Source organism: Labrus bergylta, chromosome 15, assembly GCF_963930695.1.
Source record: "Labrus bergylta chromosome 15, fLabBer1.1, whole genome shotgun sequence".
Classification (NCBI taxonomy): Eukaryota; Metazoa; Chordata; class Actinopteri; order Labriformes; family Labridae; genus Labrus; species Labrus bergylta.
The window spans coordinates 18,208,621-18,230,234 of record NC_089209.1 but is presented as its reverse complement, the minus strand read 5'-3'; the positions used below and the strand labels follow the sequence as shown (position 1 = coordinate 18,230,234).

Below are 21,614 nucleotides of genomic sequence, written 5' to 3'. Positions count from 1 at the left end.
TTAAACTCCCATCACGTTAGCTTCACTCTGCTCGCATCATTCAGACATCGCACATCCTCTCCCTGCCTCTCTCTCTCTCTCTCTCTCTCTCTCTATCTCTATCTCTCTGTCTGTCACACATACAAGCTGGAGACAGTAGCTTTTGCTAGCTCGTTAGCAAGACACATTAAAATGAGCATTCTTAGCAATTTGGTATTGCATGTGCTGGTCGTGATAGCTTCGTTTCCAGGTAAATTCGGTAAAAAAGAGAGCCTCTGTGGCTTAAAAACTTGACAAAATGCAGGGGTTATTGATGTTTCCGACGGCTGTGAGGTTAGCCTTTGGAGCTAGCTGTAGCGGGACAGATCAGAAGCCAGACACACAACTGCACAGTAACCATAAAAGTCAAACCGGCTTAGCATGCCTTTTAATTTCTAATATGTACACAGTTGTGTTTACATTGTGGTTTTTTTTTTTGTTGCACTTAAATATTTGCATCCTGTTTACCTAAGCAAATGTTTTGGGTTTTTTTTAATATTGATTTAATCTGTTGAATTGGTGCATTCAAAGACTGCTGCTGCCAGACGGGAAGGCAGGCAGCAAATTAAATGTGGATGCTGCAGCTGCCGTGCATGCATACATCCCAGACTGCAAGGTGTCATTGAATCCCTCAGTGCAACAAGAAAGTACGAGTAAAGATTAGAAACAGTCTTACAGTGTTTATTCAATGTAATATATACTCTTTTAAGCAATGCAAGCAATGGACGTGCACATTTGACAAAATCAAATTTAGTTTTTAAAATCACCAAAATGTCTGTTAATATTTGATCTCTTTTAAGTGAACACAATCCTCTGTCATGAAAGGAATGATTGAGAAAGTTATTGAATTCAACATTTTAGTCTAAGCCTTGACATTGACTCGAGGTTAAAGCAATGTCAGTGCACTGTCTGCAGCTTCTTGTCATTTTTTTTTAATGCTATCTATAAAAAATAAAGTGTCATTCTTTTCTGACGGTTAAAATGTAAGAAATACTGACTTTGACAGAGTTAAAACCTGTTTTATTACACACACCCCAAAGGCAGACGGTGTTATTTGTTCAGGAACAACGCGTTCAAATCCCCATATGCTTATTTGCAGTGCAAATAGTCTATAATGGATCATTTAATTTAAGCTTTCTGCTTGGCAGCCTGAAAAAAAGGTTAATTGATTAATGTGCTTACATGGGACCTTGAGAGACTTGTTGCGTCATCTGTGTCTCTGCTCGCACTGAAAGGGGTTTCCACTTGTAAGTTATGAGCTTTATATTTGCAAAGGAATTATGTTTCTTCTTGTAAATTACAGCAAAGATGTAATCAAATTTACTACTATAGGTTATTGTACCACTGTATCAAATAACTCTTTGAAGCACAAAACGTTTATCCCCACCGCTCCTTTTAAAATGTGTCCTCTACTGCTCATGAAAGATCGCAACGATTATGTAAAGAAAAACAAATTGTGCTCTGGCTTATTCACACTGTCGCATATAGACCCTCCTCCACTAGTGATTACAGAGTCAAACATCACCCTCCCTCACACAATGACAATCCCTTACCTGTGGCTTAAACCCGGACTGTGAAGCATTTTGATGAATAGAGGTGGACTAAGAAGCTTAAAGGCTAACTGAGGTCATGCAGGTGTGTTTATTGTTTTCTTCTTTTAACCAGATGACAGTCATCTAGAATGTTAGTGCACTCATTGGTCGGTACCTTTTTTTTTTAAATATTTGGTTATATTCTGGAGGTGCAGCATTGTACACTGCTGTCACGTTGCATTATAACAGGATAACGACATAATTGAGGCTTTAATGGAAACCCTTTCTACTTTCCCCCTATTTACTTTGATCATGATAATGGCCCATTATAATTCTTTTTTATTAGAAAGAAAAACATGACTTCATCCTTTGCAACCTATGATTGACCTTTTATTATCAAGCTGCTGAACAACCTTGATTACATCCTAAATGTAATTTTGCCAACACTGATGTGCTGTGTTATTCTCAAGAGAATTTGTCTATTTTGTGAGTGCAGACTGTCCCAATTTTGAGAGTTTCCTGGGTATTTCTGATACCCCTTTAGCTTAAAAACAAAACATAAAAACAACTCAGACTTGTTTTGCCTGGTCTCTGCTTTTTTCTAAATTAAATGAAATTAAACTAATGTGGATTGAAATGCGGAGCATGTAAGTGTACTCTGTCTGTATGCAATACAGTTAGTGGGAGTGCCAACAGAAAACTAGATTTTGACTCTTTGATGAGAAAAGAGCAAATAATTGAGAAGGTCGAACAGTATTTCCAAGTCCTGGCACATACAAGCTCAGAATTAACTACATATTACCGTACTTCATAGTTTTTCAAATATGTCTGTGTTGTAGACATACATATAGAATTATGTTGATGAGGCCATGAAGTGTTTCACATTTCAAAGGTTGCGCTTCTATGGGGAGCTTGTCAGATTGTAATAGGTCTGAACAGCAGTTACTTGGGAACTCTATTACTCTCTGTTTGTATGTTTCCATACTTTCCATTAACATATGGAACTGCTCTGAAAATAGAGATTCACCCTTCTTAGATTTGAGTTGAAATCCATCTCCCTGCTATGCCAGTTTAGTACACATCACAATTTACTTGTTGCTGGCATGCCCCCTCGCTTGTTTCCTCTCTTGTATTATTCTGCTTCTTTTTATAATTACAACAGTCTGGTCTTGATAAGCTTGGCTGTCTGCAGCTCCATCCCGCCGTTTTGATGGGGATGATGAGGTTTTTATCACAGTGCAGTTTTCTTCTCCCAGCAGCCTGAACAACCTGCCACTCATCCTCAGGGATGTTTTAAAGCCTGATGGAGGGATCTTTTTGAATGTGGAAGTGAAGACAGACAGCCAGATGCAACGATAGGTTAACAAAGAAGAAACCTGGCACACACGCTGACAGACATGTGTTAAAGTAGTATGTTGAATCGCAGCCCTGGTCCATGTCTGCCCTTTTAGTTAAAGTCTGACAAGCAAAGGCTTTTGTGAAGCAGTTTGTCGATATAGTGATTTACTTTGCGTTTTTCTTGGCAGGGAAGCAGCGGTTTGTGCTCATCCCTCTGTGTGGTTCGTCTCCGCTCCTGCCCTTTTATATTGTATAGCAGGATTTAAGACCTCCAACCAAATAAGTCCACATTCATGCCGTTGCGATTTATGAAATTCTCTTCCTTCATACTGTATGTCCTTTTTTGTCTCTGCAGGCAAAGACATGAGCTTCTCCCGCTGAGCCTCATTGATGCTGAACTGGTGAGTTTATAAGCTTGTTTTTTTACTGGGTTATATTTACTCAGTCCCAGTTAGCTTCCCTCTTAAAACACTGCTGGCTAATACCATCTGGGAGCAAGTGATGGAAATGCTCTGTTCCTTTTGCCTCTTCATTTTTAGCTTCCAATTTCCAGAGCACCCGGTTCATGCTTGCATATTAATAGCTTAGACTGCATTAAGTAAATTAATTAAAGTGTATGCATAATGTGTGTGAAACATATGGCCTCATCCAGCCTACAGGCTTACCTGAAAAGTTATGTAATCTACCTGGATGTCTCAGTGTAATCTAATGCACAAAAAAACGAGGGCGAAGCTAAAAAATAACATCCATCAAGCAGGTGAGGAATGGGGGGGATTTTCCTGCTACTTTATATGAAGCACAGATGTCCATCAGACTCGTATTTTACCTTGTTATAAATGTGTAGTTGCTTTCTCATATACAGACGCTTTTCTCCTTCAAATTATTCAATGTTGCAAACACGAAGCATCGAGAGGTGGAAACATTTTGACATGTTATGGGATTTTCACTGAGAGATGAATGGCAGATAAGCATTGATAAGCAGCATGTTGCATGGCTGCTGCTGCCGCTGTGTGCTTCCCTCATGCTCGGGTAGAAACTGCAGTGGGGCTGAGAGGTGGTTGCGCTCTTTAATATGTTCTTTATTAATGGTGTAATCTGTATTAATGATGTGATGTGTAGCATGCAGGCTGTCTGTAGATTACTTTTTAGATGCTTAAAGCTTTATTTTATTATTTTTATAGAATGTAGAGGGATACATTTTAATTCATTGTATTTAAGCACAATACATTTTGATAAATAGGAAAATACCTCTACATATAATACTCTTAGGAGGCAGCTGTTGAAAATAGCAAACTATCTTTGAATATTTCAAAGAAGCCAGGTATTTGTCTTACTAGCAAGGTGTCTGTAGTGGCATACATCTATCATACAAGGTGTTCAAATCCAAAGTTTCCAACATGAAGCTTCTTACTTTATACCCCCTCCTCCCCCCTTTTGTAGTCAAGGAGGGATGAAATGGCTCACAGTAGACATGTTCATGTTTGTCAGGTTTGTGGTCATGGCTCAGTTTATTTCATCATGTGTGTGGAAAAAAAAAGAGTTTGTATTGTAGTTGTGGAGAAAAATAAATATCTATGATCGATTGTAGATTGTTGTCGAATTCATGTAGTAAATTGATACCTTTGTATTTTGTGAAAAATATAAAATCCTTCAGGGGCGCAGATGGCCCAGTGGTGTTGTTGTGGCCCATGTACCTCAAAGTGGGCGGCATGGGTTCAAGTCCAATGTGCAGCCCCATCCTGCATGTCATCGATGATATCTAAAAAAAGACAATCAGTAATTCTGAAAGTCGGCTTCAACCATTGTTAGATTAAATGGTGCTTCTCTATGAGATCTTTCTAAATGGTGAAAACTCAAATTCTTTCAGTAGCAGAAGCAGTCATGCATAAACATTTGTCCTGTCAAGTTGTTGTTTTTTTCCCACATTGATCCATATTTTCATTTGAGTTTAACCACGTCATTAAACTATTGGAATAACAATTAATGATGGGACTTCTTCCATCTTTATTCTTACTCATTAAGTCTGCATATGATTAAGGTGACCTTACAGCCACATTACACATGTTCAATACAGCAGGCACACACACTGATGGCCCAGTGTGTGCGGGTCAGACCACCAGCAAACAAACAACATCTTTTAACTTAATATTAAAAAGATTTACAGAACTCTCCTGATGATAATAATCCACCAAAAACGAGTCCCCACGTTTCAAATCAAGTAAAAGATTTAATCCAAACAAATTACATCCTTAAAGATCTATGGATTGCTTTAAAAAACGTCGCTATTCCGCTGACCTTTTGACGACACCTGATACCAGTCTATAACAGCCAATGAGAGCCTTTGTTGAAAGGCGATGCCTCCACCTGTTCTGATGGCAGCTGTGCCGATTAATCATATCTCTGATATAAGGTTTTATGTTTGCCAATTGATAAACTTAGATGGAAACATGCCTTGACTAGTCATTATTAGAAATAAGAAGCTCTATATCCAGTAAAACAAACCTGACTGGTTTTGATTTAGGCTTTGTTCCATTTCTGTAACCAAAGAAAAAAGGGTTTTTAGGATCAGGTCTGTCAAACAATGTTACTTAGGGTGACCACTTGACAAGAAATCCTTCTCAGATGCTCGATGAATCACTTTGTGATCATGGATGCTCACTCCTGCCGGCCTTATCCACTTTTCAAAGGCTCAGCTAATCCCAGCATCGCCCTCTGCTCTCTAGCCTGATAAAACTCAACACCACTCCGTTGGTGTCAGCTTCAAATATATATATATATATATAACTGATCAAAACCCAACATGACCATCACTGGTCCAGATTTTGTAGATAAATCTGCTAGCACAGTGTTTGCAGCTTAAAGAAAGAGAGAGAGATCAATGATGAGAGAGTGTCTTCACTACAAGGGTAAGTGTGGCTCCAGGGTGAATATAATGACAAGGGGTATTCTCTGCAGACTCATAGAGAGAGAGAGAGAGAGAGAGAGAGAGAGAGAGAGAGAGAGAGAGAGAGAGATGAAGCGTAAGAGAGAAAAGGGAGGGAGCGGCTTACTTTCACTCCAACTGTTGAGAGCTGCCGTCATCAAGTCAATATTTACTCTGTCTTAACAAAAAGAAACGGCAGCTTTAGCTTAGCTGATTCAGTAGCAGGCAGAGGGAGCATCCTGGTCACTGTCAAAGGTTTTGAAGAGAAAACAGCACATCAGTGATATTAACTGTAGCTCAGTTTCATGTGTGGCTCTAAAAATACATTTGAACTGAAAAGGAGAGCTGTCACACACCCCGGTACTCTTTGTTGCTTTCCCTCATGCTCCTTTTTAGATGCACTCACGCTAACAGTGTGCACACTTACTTTACCCGTGGCTCAATCCACTGTGGGGATACATGTGAACGCAATTTGCACTTCCAATTAAACTGTCGACCTTCGCTCCAGAATGCAAAACTTGATTTTGCACCGTCCTCTCCTGGATAGCTATTTTTACCCAGCCAGCCCAATAATAGAGAATGGGGGCTTCACAATTCACTGACAGGGATGACTAAAGTCAGCAAAATGATTAATACATTTTCCTTCTGTCAATGTTTGAGGGAGGGAAGCTATTGAAACTAACAATTAATTTTTCTATTGTTTTTTAATTTTTTAAATTAACTTTTATTCGTGTGACAGAGAGAGACCAAACCAAATCATACCATCACCTCTAAAATAGAGCAAAAGTCACAAGGCAGAGAAAAAGATGAATATTAGTTGTGGTTGCAGGATGAGAACTCTTTTCAGATCAATAGATAAGTATTTTCCCAGAGACATGATTCAGTGCCAAACTCTGTAAATGCCTTTACTCTTCAACTGCAGTATTTATTAATCTCTTATCCTATTGCTGCCCATATTAATCAGCAAAGAAGACCCAACGTTTTTTGTTGTTGTGTGATTGTACACAGAACTGTAGTAGAATCAGCATTGTACACTGGTTGTACAGTATTGTATTTTAAAAATAGGGCTTCAGGGCCCTCAATCCTTAATGGCAAAGGTGAACCCAAAAACTCATATTGTTCTCAAAGTTGTTTTTTAAGACCCAAATTATTCTCCAAATCAAATGTGATTAAAACCAATAAATTCACAGATAACAGCTTTTTCAATTTCAAAACTTGTGATTCTCTGATTGTCTGTGTGGGAACAAGATGTCAATTGGGGTTTCAAGCTGAGCCGACTCAGTGTTTTGGTGCTGAGCCTGTTTCAAGGTTATAAACCCTTCATTGTTTATTTCATCCATCCCTGAGTTCTGTATGGTTTACATGATTTTTGCAGAGGTCTTTGCCTCTGAAAAAGTAAAGACACCAGAACTCGTAAACACACTGAATGAAGCGGTATCATGTTAAAAGTTGCTGTTTTTCTGGTACTCTTTGGCTTACCTTTGAGCCACAGGCTAAATTGTTGCCAATTTTAGCATCAAGAAAGAACCTGATGAAAATTCTTTAAAGGTCTGGCTGATAGCAAACGGACAAATGTGACATATATATGTAAAACATGAGGCTCATGAAGCTCATTGGGTGTGGCACCACACTGAAAAAAGAGGAACAAATTGTTAAAGCTTTGTATCAAACTGCCAAACCCAATATAACTGACAACACTGTGAGTCAGGTACAGCCATTTCTTATCTGTAAGCCCAGTTGCTTGTGGTGAAGCCAAAGACAATTTTCCACATCATAAATCCAAGTTTCTAATGTTAATATAACCAAACCTAAAACCGGTGGGCTATAAATGTTCCAAATGCATTGAGGTCAAAGTGCTGTTGTTTTTTAATAACTGCAACTTTTGCGTCTTTCAGAGATGATATGACTTCCTCACATTATTAAAAAAAGCAGTTTGAAGACTTAGCTGAATGCTGGAAAACAGCAGAATCGAGTGAGCTAGAGTTAGCCTAAAGCATGCTGCAGAGCCTCTAACTCAGCTCCAACACATGACTGGCTGGTCAGATCAGATGACTTGATTAACAACAGGAATGTGCCTTCCTCCTCTGTCTACAGCGCTGCTCTTGTCTTTCTGGGAATGGTGAGAGGTGTGTGTGTGTGTGTGTGTGTGTGTGTGTGTGTGTGTGTGTGAGTGTATGTGTGCCGCATGTGCCAGAAGAGCGTCTTTAATCAGCCCACTACTTTACGGAAAAAAACAAGTCCAAGTAATTATGTAACATTTAGCAGCTGAGCTTATCACTTATCCTACTTAGCTAAGTTGAAATGCAGAATGTGGAGCACAGCACAATTGTCTCTATTTTGTTATTAACTTGCGTAATCTAATGGCTGCAAGGGAATGCCTCCTTTTATACAGATAATCCCTGAGTGGAAGAATGAAAGGTATTTAATATGAGCCTAATTTATGCCTTTACTTGTTTTTATGTTTTATGTATGCAAAGACAAATTGGAGTTTTATGTTTATTTTTTATCTATGCGCTTAGAGTTAATAAATTATAGGAAAAAGCCCCCCTGAATTTAGGGCCGAGGGAAACAAACACATTTCTGGCTGAGGATAAACAAACAGCTCCCTCACAAGGGTTTCTGACCAGCGCCAGATATTTGTCAAAGGCCCTCGGCCATTTTTCTTCAGACACTTCTTGTATGTCATTTAAACAAACCTCAGGGTTAAGCACATGAAGCACAGTAGATGGCTTTCGTGACAAACTGTGGAAGTAATCTTGAGTTCAGAAAATTGTCACAGTGAAAGCACATCATGAGAGGAGTGTTGTAAATCTTTATTTGGCTGATGCTGTGGGACAATTAAGTTCAATATGGCAGAGTTATTCCACACAAGGGGAAAAAAAAAGGAAATTCTGTGCACTATTGTGATCATATATATTACACAGTTTTTTCAAGCTTGACTCACTCTATCCTGAAAGCTTAGAAAGACAGAATTGGTTAGTCATTCAAGAAGTTTATCTTACTAGAACTTTGGGATTTGATTTATGTGAAAAGAGTTTGAAAGATTATTAAGATGAAGTTTGTCTGACTGATTATAATTCTACTACAAATATCTTGAAGAAAAGGCTGTTATTTTTTCAACAATAAACCCTTGTGTTGTAAAATCCTTTGACTTCATTATAAGTGTTGCCAGTTTCAGGTTGGAATAATGCTTCCTGACACTTGTCATTATGGCAGTCTAACAAGATGTTTTCAATTCATGATTATGTTTTTTTCTGTCAAAAATCTTTCAAGGCCACAATCTTCGTCAGACTTAAGGGCCTTGTCACTTAAATCAAACTTTCTCCAATGCCACCTGCCTGCAGTTCGGATAGAGTTGTCATCCCTCAGTAATGCAGTGCAGGCTGATTTGGCACCAACCTAAACAACCTTGGTAAGTGTAGTTAGAACAAGTTCAGTTTAGTACTACATGTACTGAAAATGTTTGGGCGGAAACACTCTTTTGACAGCTGACTGTTCTCATAAATATAACAGCTGGTATATCGGTTTAAAGTTCAGTGTAGCAAACAGCCCTACTTTAAACCAAAATGTTCGTCAATATTTTTTACAAAAGTTTAAAATGATGTTTTTATTAAATAGAGAATTCTTCCTGTTTGGTAGATGATTTTTTATTAACAATAGAGGTCAACAGTGACCGCCCACTTTTTCGGCGGAAGTACATTTTTACTAATATTAAATGTTTTGCCATTCAGATCCTCCACTGACATTTCACCGAATCCTTACATCAAGAGATTGATACAAGACAACCAGCTGCCCCTATACTCGTTACTATAGTTCATTTGATTCTTGACTTCACTGTTGAGCCCTATAGAGGTCAGCGCTAACAGATGTAACAATTAGAGTCAACAGTCAATAGTGAGGTAGTGATGCTGGAAAAGATCATATCCATGACTCCCTTTCTGTAAATACCTCCGATGTGTAATACTAACTTTATTTATATAGCACCTTTAAAAACAGATGTTTACAAAGTGCTTTGCGAGACAAAGCAAAGGAAGGAAGTCAGGACAATAACAGAATAAACATCAACAGACGGGCCAAACAAAGAGTACAAAAACAATATAAATGCAAATACAAGGAATAAGAAAGATACAACAGGCAGGTCTCAAAGGGCAGTTAAAGCTACAAAGCAATACAGTTAAATCAAATCAAAGAAAAGATAAAAACAACAAGATGGGCAATTTGAATTCCACAAATGCATTGCACACATATGAGCTTGCTTGGATTTAAATCTCAAGTAAACATGTGAGCCAATCGAATTACATGAGAGTCACACACTATGGAAAAATTGAGAGATAACCGAGGGCAGTTTTCTTTCTAGTCGTCTTTCTTCTTTCAGTATTCCATCTTCATGATATCTGTTCTTTAGCAGGGCCAGCCAAGCTCTACCAGATACCCAATATAGTGTTTGAAATAATGAGAGAGTCAAATAAAGGCGTGTCATATTCGAGTAGGTTCTTCATTTAAAATAGTATCTTAAAACATAAGGCATGAATTTTAAAGCCAAAATGGAGTTATTGTACTACAGTTGGTAGTTGGTGCTGTTTCATACCTGCACAAAGTATGCTGTGTAATGGCTGTTGATATCAGCTGACGTTGATTAGATTTTCTATCATGTAAAGAGTATGTCTTTGTGATTGTAGCTTTGGATCCTGGATTACTGCACATTAGTTAGGGGAGAAGTGCTCTCCCAGTATGTGTGTGTGCAGGGACACCCAGACGTTATTTTGTCCCTGTTAAAGACCGTCATCCATCACTCCCCAATGCAAAATATGTGAAGCTTTCTCTGCATGCTCACTCTGAATCACTAAGTAGAAAAACTCTCCCTCTCACCTTTTCTTTTGCCTGGATTTTACTCTCCCTGGCTGCCTCTCTCTCCTTTTGGCTCTCAGGGAGCCGTCTCCTGACAGCATCACGTACAGAAGAAAAAAATGAAAAGTTAAAGTGTGTGTGAAATGTTTTAGTGTGTGCATCTCTCTCTTTGTCTGGCTGCCTTGCCGTCCTCCACCCTCGCTCTCTGCTTCTCTCAGGACGCCTCTCCTCTTTTCTTTACCTCCCATTTCAATTTTGCCCACGTTCTACTGAGAAGACAGCCAGAAAAAGTGTTGTTTCAAGTCAGTCATTCATTCATGCCAGAGCTGGAGTTTCATTTGATTTGTTGTTCTTTTTTTTATATCTTTACAAATAGAAATAGATCACAAATATTGTAAGAGCCATTTTCTTAATGGTGAAATATGTTCTGTATTGTCACCTGGCAAAGTTTGCATGATAAAATGTATACAGATAAAACGATCATCATCCTTATTTCCTGGGGTATCTTTATGATCAAATGTTAAACTTATGTTTTGCATTTGTCGTAAAACCTATTAAAATCCTCTGGAGTCTGTCTTAACAGAGACAAATCGGGACAACTGTCTCAAATCATTGATCATTCCGCTATATCAGTATATGTTTAAATGTTTGTATAAAGTTATTGGTAGAGACATTCAGTGGTAGCTATTAGTACAAACATTTCCCTTAAGTCTGCAGAAAACTTTTCTCTTGTCCTTCCCCTGTCACTTTCGTCTTCTTCTTTTGCAGTTTTGACAGAGCCTTTACTGGGGTACTGGACTGATTACGATACGGTGCACAAACCACATGGCCGTAATTGCAGTTAAAAATGACAAATTCATCAAGTGCTGTCCTTGGAAAACCTTGTTCTTAATGAAAACCCCTGTCAGACTTTGACGAGGGCATGTTGTATGTGGCCGCCTTGCAGATTTTTTTATATGCAGGAAAAACCCTGAGTATCAACTGGTTACCTGGCAACAGCACAACAGCAACTAGTAAATAGGTATCGAAGATCACACAAATATGTGTTATAAGTGGGCTTAAAAGTGCTAAAAGCTTCTTTTTTTTTTCACTTTTGAACAGAGCAAGCTATCCGGCTCTTTCTAGTTGTGGTAGCTGGCTACTGGTATAGCTGCTTATTTAAATGTACAGACTCTTGACAGTATTTACCTTTTAATTTCACTTATACTCCGTGAAACAACTTTACTGTGTGTTTAGATTTCTGACAGATCCAGACAGAAATGTAGAGACTATTAGAATATACTTCCCTTTTTCACATCTTAGTTCTTCAACACTTTCCAATCTCATGACCCTACTTGAAGCTGAGAGAAATCCCACAGCTGTATGGGACAGAGCAGCTTTATAAACATGGGGCTGGGATTTGTCAGAGGGTTCCTCCGGTCAGAAAATTGGTGTTGTTTATTTCCCCTTCACAGAGACTCTCAAAAGAGCGATATAGAAGCAAGAATAGCAGACATCCGGGACGATATGAGAGTGTCATCTTCTGCAGTACACTGACAGGTGCTGTTCTTTGCCGCCAAGAAGGCAACAGAGAGTCCCACAGAGAGCTGCATGTCGGGTTACCAGCTGGGTCGATGTCTTGAGTCGGGGACACATGCTTTTATCTCTTGATCCTCCAGTCATTTTCTTCACACCTAAACAAGATTCTTTTTTCTTTTTTCTTTTTTGGGGGCTGTCACTCTTCCAGCCATTTGCTGTTTACTTGAATAAAACACATCGCTATAAAGGCATATATATTTATCTATGGCTCATCTTCAGACATTGCAAGTAAGTCATTGTTGGTTTAAAACCCCAACTTTCCTTATGTGTGTGTAAAAGTCTGCGTGCTATTTTAAAACTGGGCTATTAATAGTAACATTGATAATGTCACTTCCCCTGCCATATCCCATCTTATGATACCAGTGGGAGTATGTGTGTATGTGTGTGTGTTCGCTTGGCTGGGATAACAGTGCTGTCCTTTTAATCAGCACCCCTGTGTGGTTCCCCTGTAGAGCTGTCACAGGTTGAGTGATGATGGTGGAGCTGCCACTGTTTACACCATTTAAATCCTCTGGCAGGCAGGGGTGAGATTACCAGCCTCTTACCTGTTGCCCTAATCAAAGGAATTATTGCTGCACCGCTGAATGTTACATGGAATGGTACCCTCTAAAAATACACAAATACTCTAATCGCACCCACAAAGCGTGCATTTCAGGCAGAAAGCACATTCTTTGTTGGATATTGTGTATCCATTCCTCGACTCTACTTTGAATTGGATTAGTTTTGATTTTCCATGCTAACACTCATGCAAGTTGAGTTCTTTTTTTGTTGAAGTTGTTGAGTCTTACTTTTAAAACCAACAAATCGAATTGAAAATAATAGAGCCGTTTATTTCCACTCTGCAGGATTTAAGTACTAACAGTCTTCTCAATTTGGAATATACTGTTTTATATTTTGTATTGTTCTGATGAAGGATGCACGCTGGAAGCATTTTCTACTTTGAATAAAAACCATCAGCACTGACAGTGTGTTGAAGTTCAGTACGTTCTCTGACCTGTTGTAATCAAAAAGCTGTGCTAAAAGAAAATGTGGGCTAAGATTGTGTAATAATGCAATGACGATATGTCGTGAAATAAATATATAGTATCTTAGTTTACCTCATTGACTTTGCTCCTTTCTCTTTCCTAAACTTTCATGCTGGCCAACCTCACAGAGAAAATTAAAAGCACTTACATCCTCTGCATCCGAATGTATCTGAGCACTGTGGCCTTCATCTGATTGGCCTGATGTAGTAAACGCATGGCCCATTTATGAAGGGATCAGTCAGATTGGTGAAATGTGTGGCACGTGTTTATAAAATGATTTTCTCCTTTTTTGGGCTTTAGGGACTAGGCAGACTTTGGGATGCATGTATTTCACGTGTTTATATTGTTATGTAGATAAAGATAGGATTATTTGAGCAGACCATCTTTGGAGAGGTCCTGCACTGCTAAAATTGGTCCATGGTTGCCCACCATGTGTTTGGCTTTAGAAACAAACTTGAGCACATAAACCTTCTTTGGATGCAGAAAAGGCTGATTAATGTTGAAATTTAAATAAAGTAATATTAACTGCTAATTTCATTGCTGCACCGTTGCTACTTTACATGGCATGTAAGACCATTTAAAACCCACATCTTAGCTATCTCACAGTCCAGGCTTTGACCTCCCTAACGGGATCCCAAAAGCTTAATCAGTGTTAGAGAATTTTAATAAATTATGAATCTACTGGAAACATTCCCCTATTTCAATGAAGTTTCCTCTCTCTGTCCAACTGTCTGCTGTCCCTCTAAGTCTCTGGATCTGTCTGTGGAGTTCTCTCCAGGATGCTCAGCTGAACATAAATACTAGTTTCTGCATACATGACACAACTTCCCTTTTTTGGTGCAGAGTACCCACTGATCCTCTCCCCTGACTGAAGAGGCCTGTGAACAGCTCTCGACCATTGAGGCCACTTGACATGTCGAATATTTGATCCACATAAGCTGCCACTGTGAGAGATGATGAGTCTGAGAGAGAGCGAGATGGATAGATAGCAGATAGATGAGTCCAAAGACAGAATGGATCGAGCGGGATCAATACTGAGTCAATCAATGACTGATTACCTGTCTGAGAAATGTCGACTCCTAAAATCAGTTCCTGATTACTAATTGATTTTTTTTCGTGTTTAACTCTTTCGTTTAAAGTAAATCGTTTTTGGTTAAAAGACCAATATAAACCATTCCATCATGTTTGTCTAAAGCCCAGATTTCCTTTGATACAGCCTCATGAGCTGTCTTCCTGTCCTTCATATGTGGCAAAACATTGGCAAAGAGGCACAGCTATTTCAAATTTAAAATATCAGCTTTTCAACCAAAACAGCATGCCCATGGTTGCTGCATTCTGAACCACCACTAACAATAGCCATGCTTGTTTCAAGCAGCTCAGTTTTTTTATTAGGTAAGCATTTCTCCAACGTTTACAAGATTGTCTTCCTTTCCAAAATGAATGGTATATTTAAAACCAGTAGAGTAAGTGAATAAAGTAGTTTCCAGTAAAGATGTCTTCCCAACATTCTAAAGCGGGAACAATATTCCCATTGAGGGGTTTACTAGACCAGCTACAGTAACATCCTTGCAATGGCATCACAATTTTATTTTTTCACAACAATTCCCTCATCTTTGGATGGTAAGTTGCTTTCAATGCATGTGTGCCCTGCAATTCCACCATTTTTGCCTAACCATATAAAGTATAAATACGTTTAGCATGTCAGAACAAGTTTCATCATACCTTAATATAAATGAGATCAGTGCTGTTGGGTTACATGGATTATATGTGGAGCAACTTAATTCAGTGTCTTCCCTACCATTCAAAAACGGCAGCCCACGCCCCTGAAGGGACCTGTTGCCCCTCAGAGGCACAAAATGTTTAAATATACTGTAGAATATATGGACCCTTGTTTTACTTCAGCAGAGCACCAGGCTCTTTTTTGCCTTTAGCTTTCCTGAGAAAACGCTCTGCTCTGCTGCCGTGTGCCTAACGAGGGCGAGTTTTCATCTGAGAGACAGGCACACTAACTGACACATGTCCTTTATGGTTTTAATCCAGTCTTGTTCTGGGTGTTCATGAAATTCAGATAGTTGAGCATCTCTAAAGATGGTTCCCCTGGGAACGACACACCCTTCAGGAAATGGCCATTCAGGAAGTAATGGACAGAGAGCTGGTGTAAATGACCAAACAGTGGGAATGGCAGGATGGAAACTGTTTCCAGGGTAAAATCTTTCGGATGCTGTGTAGCAGTCTGATAGGATATAGTATTTCTGCACACTAATTAGGTTATCGTGTGCTTTTATATCAGTTTTGCTTGTATTTAATATATGCTGACATCAGAATGAATGTTCAGTATTATGGTACATATGACCATATTGTTGTCCTTAGACACACAGTAATGGAGTCACTTTCAATCCTCTTAGAAAAATCTACCTTTTGATTTAATGTATGATAATCCTTCTGCAAACCGGAGCAAAGGGGCCAGTCACAGGATGCGCTTTTTTTACTGAGCTCACAAAAATAAACATTAATAAGATGGCATAATCCTGGATGTAAATACACTTTGCACAGCAGCAACTTTTCCACATGTAGGTGTTGAAATCCATACTGCCATGTCTACATTTATATAGCAAAGTATATCTTGCAAAGGGCTTGTATAAAGACAGCTTTACTTCTACAGTTCCTGTCCTGTATTGAGAGAAGCAGGATGGAGCTGTGATGGTGAGGTGAGGTGGGACACGAGCCGAGTCACAGCCACCACAAAGCACAGGAAATGTTGGAGAATCTGTCTTGTCTTTGGTGCAGACTTAAGGATATAAGCAGTCCTGCCAAAAGGAGAATTATCTTCTTTACGATCTTAATTTTCTTCCTTTTTAGCTGTGTCTCACTGACCATCGCTTTGACCCAATCTGTCCTTGGCATTTACATCTTATGCTTTTAGTTGACTTATCCTCAGTGACATACCGACTACTTAAAGCTACAGCAGAGCAGACGCGGAGGTGGCGCCTTTTGTCTCATTTGCCAGCTCATTTCCACCTCACGCTCTGACGAAGGCAGTTTTTCTTTAGGGAAGCACTTAAAAGTTTAATAAGCAGAAGCCAGAGGAATGATTAAAAATCTACAAACGCCAAATAGGATGAGAAGCACACGAGAGAAAGAGTGATTACACCCCTGTGTGTGTTGTGTGCTTGTGAAGAGACACGCTTATTTGTGTGTCAGTGTCTCCCCTGAAGGCATCACGAGTATCTGTAATAACTGTATGTGTACAAGATGCAGCTGAATAATGAAGTGAGCAGGGAGTTGGATATGTGCAAATTACATTTAACTAATATCCTTTTTGCTCTGTTTCCCCCCACTTTTTCCTCTCTCTTTCCATTATCTCCATTATTTTCTTTCTAGAGTGGTCCAGTGCTGTCCTCCAGTGTGTCCCCTCCCCTTAGTTTTCCGTCCCTCTGTCTGTTACCTGGTAAGTACAATTTTATTTAACTCCCACATATACAGTACAGAAGCTTTCAAGGTTTTTCAATCCATTACGTCATCATCAGTTCACAGCCTTGCCTCAACAGCAAATTGCTGTCACCATTAAACACAGGGTAATTTCACGTTAGTTTATGTGGAAGTGGGCTGTGATGAAAGCGCTTATGAGTACAAAGTGTGTTGCTTTCTTTGGATTCAGACAGATGTATGATTTAGAAAGTCTAGAAGACAGTAGTTTGTTGTCACACACAGTGTCAGTAAATAAAGTGATACATTTTAAATGAATTGGTGGAACATGCAAAAGAAAATTACACACAGTGAAAATTAAATAGTTGGATGCAGTTGTCTTGAATGGGGAAAACCAATTAGTATGAGTTGAGTTAGAATATAAGAGGATAATATTGATCAATTCTGGACATTTTTGCTTGATATGAATGGATCAAACAGACCATCACAGCAGAAATGGCCAAAAAAGCCAGTTAGTCTGCTGTCTTTTTTTTTTTTTTTAGCTTGGATATAAAGTAAAATCCGGAGTTCATGCCCCCTATATCTGCAAACTGTTGTTTGAACTCCTGGTGAAGGGGACAGAAATCTGCTGTAAAAGAATTGCTACAAGAAAAGCTACACAACACGCATTTTAGGCTGCAATAGAGGTTTTTCTGATATTAACATCTGTAAACAAGTTGATCTTGTAACAGGGTAGGTATATCAATATGAAACTCAGCTATAGTACAGAATACAACGTAAGGAGTCTTCTTTTATCCCATGAGGCATGCTTCTCAAGGTTCAAAGATTGTAAAACCTGACTAACTTTTTCAATGAGATTAGGGTGCGTCCAAGTGCCAGGGACGTCTGATATTATGGCAAAGTTGTAAATAAAAGCAATGTTTTGCAGAACCTGAACACAACACACTTGCATTAGTTACAGGACATTATCATCTGTATTAAAGGTCATTCCTTGCAAAATGTACGTAAGCTTAATGTTGAAATGAGTGTGCATCTTTGGATTCTCTTAGTCAGTGCTTTTTGCATGTACAAGGGAAAACAGCAACAGAAGCCAGCTCTAATGTATAATTCCCAGCTATCTGTTATCACCAATTACAGGGCTTGTTTACTAGAATCAAGGGACTCGTGGATCGTTTTTTATGTGTGTGTGTGTCTGTGTGTGTGTTTGTGCGAGGGGTGCGTGTGTGCATGTGTGTGCGTGTGTGTGTGTGAGGCCAGGGTTTGTAATGATGGGGATAGATGGTCTCTGTTTAGGTATGTGAGTGTTCTCTGGTAAGGCCAAGAGGGGTGGTAGGTTTGGGTGGGCTACACACTCCTTCTGTCTCTATAAATACCCAGTATCCCATTCAAAGCTAAAATTTGATCGCTTGCATGTCCATGGTGCATGTGTGTGTGCGTCTTTTATGACGCCACTGCAGCCAGGCAAGCTAGAGGCTATTACTGGCCAGCAAGGTTGCTATGGAGACCAATGGTGTCAGAGCAGAGCAACATCTGTGATGTGTTTGTCAAGAAAGGTTTTCCTCTTTCTGATTTTATCTTCTCTGTTCCTCTGTCAGTCTAGTGGTTAAAACTCTTTGCCTGGGAAAGACCTGATGGAAAAACCTCCAGTCTCTCATAGTTAGTGTTTTCAAATATTAGTAAACACAACACTTGAATGCTGAACCGATTTAAAAGCTTTTATTTCTTGGCCAATTGTTCAGCTGCTCTGTGCTCAATCATGCTCATAGTAGGCCCTCAGGGTAAGTCAGTCAGCGGGGACTTGGGGACTCTTTCACTGGGCTTACGCCAGTGGAAAGCACACATTCTGGGGAAGCATTTAACCCCTGCCCCTGTCCTACCCCCTTCCTGCACCCACTCTCCAAAGCTCCCCTCTCTATATGGACATGTTCTATTTCCACTGCTCCTTTCTCCTGGCTGCCTTATCGTCAGCTCAGCGGGGCACAAATGCTCTTTTAATAGGTACTTATTTGGGCAATAGGAGAAATCCCATAGTTTTGAGTAACTGCTACTCCCTCCCACTGTCCTCCCCCTTGCCCAGTTCTCCTTATCGTAAAATCTTAAGCTTCTGTTTGTTACTTATTTTCCTTTTTCTTCTTTGCAGGGTAATCCCGCACACCCCATGTTTCCCTTTGAGAGGGATATCAGTCAGGAGAATAGATGAATTGCTTCTATTTCAGCAATTTACATTCTCTAATATGGAGATTGCCAGTGTTGTGAAGTTTGTAGTATCATTTATTATAAATTAATAAGCCACTGTTTGATCATCTTAAGGCACTGTGTCAGGGATGCTACAAATTCTTTTCATATTTAGCAAAACCGTACATTTAAAGTGGAGTGAGATAAGTTAGGGAAAAATTGAATCCTCTCCAAATGATTTACATAGGTGTCTAAATAACTTCACATAGGTCAATCGGAATATGGTGTGTGTATGTGTGTGTGTGTGTGTGTGTGTGTGTGTGTGTCCTCCATATCTTTGACCATGTTTGGGCAAACCTGGCCAACGAAGGTCTCCTGCAGTGAATGTGTGGCTGGGCAAACTGAACCTTTGAACTCTTAATCTGGTCTAAATGAGACCGTCACACACGGTACAGAGCAGCACAGGGTTTGTGATGTAACATATTAATTTTGGGATAATTTGGTATTTTCCCTCTGCAGGCATCCCTCTGCAAAGGCCAGTTATCTAACTTCCATTCTAAAATTAACTGGCTTGTGCAGGTTGCCCTGAACCCACCTTCTTCACCTCGAAGTGAAACATCAGTCCATTTACTCTATGATTAGACTAAGCCTATATTAGATTCTGGCTGTGTCCTCACATGCCTCCTGGAATAGTATACCACTGATTTTAAATGTCATCAGTCTGATGGATCATAAATGTGCTGTTTACTCAGACTCCTCAGTTTGATCAACATCCCTTCTCTGTGCTATTTTTTCTAATATTTCTATATCATGGTTTTTACACACACTGTTAAAAATCAAGTCTTTTAATGCAAATATTCCAGTGTATTGTCCTTTTTATTAACCACACATGGATGCATCACCTCATGAAATATGTGTTTTACATATTCAATTTGGTGGCTTAATATACAAATATGCATCTCTGTGCAAGCACTGAGGTTTTCTAGTCAGGCTTTGTAGGACTCATCTTTCCCAAAACAAAGCAGCTTAGAACAGCAATGTTGTGGGGATTCCCAGAGTTACATTAAACCTTTTATGCATTACAATTCCCTGCCTTAAAGTTTATTTGTATTTTTCAGTTTTCCTGTTCTTAGCAACTAAAAATACATTTTGCTCTGGTTAATTACAAATAGAAGTAGTGCAGATACAGTTCTGCCGTCTGTTTACAGATGGCAGGCAAGGTTTCGACCACAGAGCTGTGTCCCAGTCACAGGGTTCAGTTAAGTGTGCTAATGCGTCAGCCTGGCCCCTCCACCTCATTACATTCAGGGAACTCCCTGACTAAGTGCCTTTTTAAACAGTCACACACAAACAAATATTCATACACACACAAAGTCAAACATGCAGTGCTCTAAATAACTCTGATTAAGATAGTAGATAATCTGGGGATAGCCCTTATCCCTCTCTCTTACCTCCTTTGCTTTAAGCCTTCTGAATCTGCACACACATATACAGACACACACACACACTTCATTTTACAAAGGCTTTAGGCCCTTATTTATTAGGTGAATGCTCTGTCCATTAGGCCATGTGTTAAATTCTTTGTGTAACTGAATTTGGCAGAGGCTGGAAGTGGATGACTATATATAGAACTCTTGAGTATGGTTGTGGGTTTTATGATCTCATTTACATCCACATCTGCTGTTCAGTAGGGATGAACCCTGGAGACTGACCTAGCAAAGCACTTGTGTTTCATTGTGAGGGAGATCCTAACTGCTGCGATTTAATTTTGAAAAAATTAGTTCTTATTGACATGCATGCACATGTTTTGTGTGATACTTGTGTGTTGTTAGTGCTTGTGTGTGCACATATGTTTTGTCGGACCGCAGTTGGCCACTGTCAGTATGTGGGACTAAAAGACATCCCAGGCTCAAGTTAATTATGTAACCCAAGGCCAGGAGTGTGATGGTGATCCTCAACTATAAAAGGCAAAGAAGAGCACCGAAAGGGTCATTCGGCTTGGAAAAAGACATTCTTCCCTTCAGCAGCATATTACTTCCTCCACAACAATCTCATAGAAACAAACATTGATACAGCTTTTTGTGCATGTAACCCAAGAAAGGCTTATGTCAGCCAGAGGACAGTAGAAAGTTTGTTTTCTTTTGTCAAATAAATAGCAATTACTTTATATCACCCCAACAATTCTGCACAAATGGAGCATATTCTCCATTAATGTGGGATCAGAAACTTTTAAAGTGCATATATGTTTCAAAATAAAACTTTGTTGTCCACTAAAGACAAGAGAGGCAAACTTTTAGTTTTTCTTAAGAGTTAGTCGACCTATAAATATTACACATAATATATGAGAGTTCAATTAGAATTCTTAATTGGACGAATACCAGAATAAAAATACTATATATATTTTCTCAAAAAATAGTTTTTATGTTTTTGCACATTTTGTGTTTAGGACAAAATAATACTTAGTGTAGCAACATATAGTAATTAAGGGTATAAACAATATGGGATTTGAGTCAGTATTTGACACATATGCACCTGAAACTACCCAAATTCATTGACACAGTCTATTGTTATGACTATTTCCAACTTCATTAGAGCAGCTGTTTATTTAATTATTTGAAAAGGGACTGTGGACATTTATTAACATTCAGACAGATGTAAATGTACCCGAGTTGAAAGGCTAATTTTCATCGAGTAGTAAAAGGAAAATACAGATATATAGGATACAAATTGAGTAGAGATAATATCCAATGT

At 39.1% G+C, this 21,614-nt stretch overlaps 1 protein-coding gene across 2 annotated transcripts in view; it reads left to right on the top strand.

The window, feature by feature from the left end:
* LOC109982923 (1-phosphatidylinositol 4,5-bisphosphate phosphodiesterase beta-4) overlaps window positions 1-21,614 on the top strand; it is a 66,001-nt gene that overhangs the window by 592 nt on the left and 43,795 nt on the right. For both annotated transcript variants that reach the window (XM_020632392.3, XM_020632390.3), the window contains exons 2-3: window positions 3,244-3,289; window positions 16,644-16,710. The gene's annotated coding sequence lies outside the window, so the exon portion shown is untranslated. The remainder of the gene's footprint in view (window positions 1-3,243; window positions 3,290-16,643; window positions 16,711-21,614) is intronic.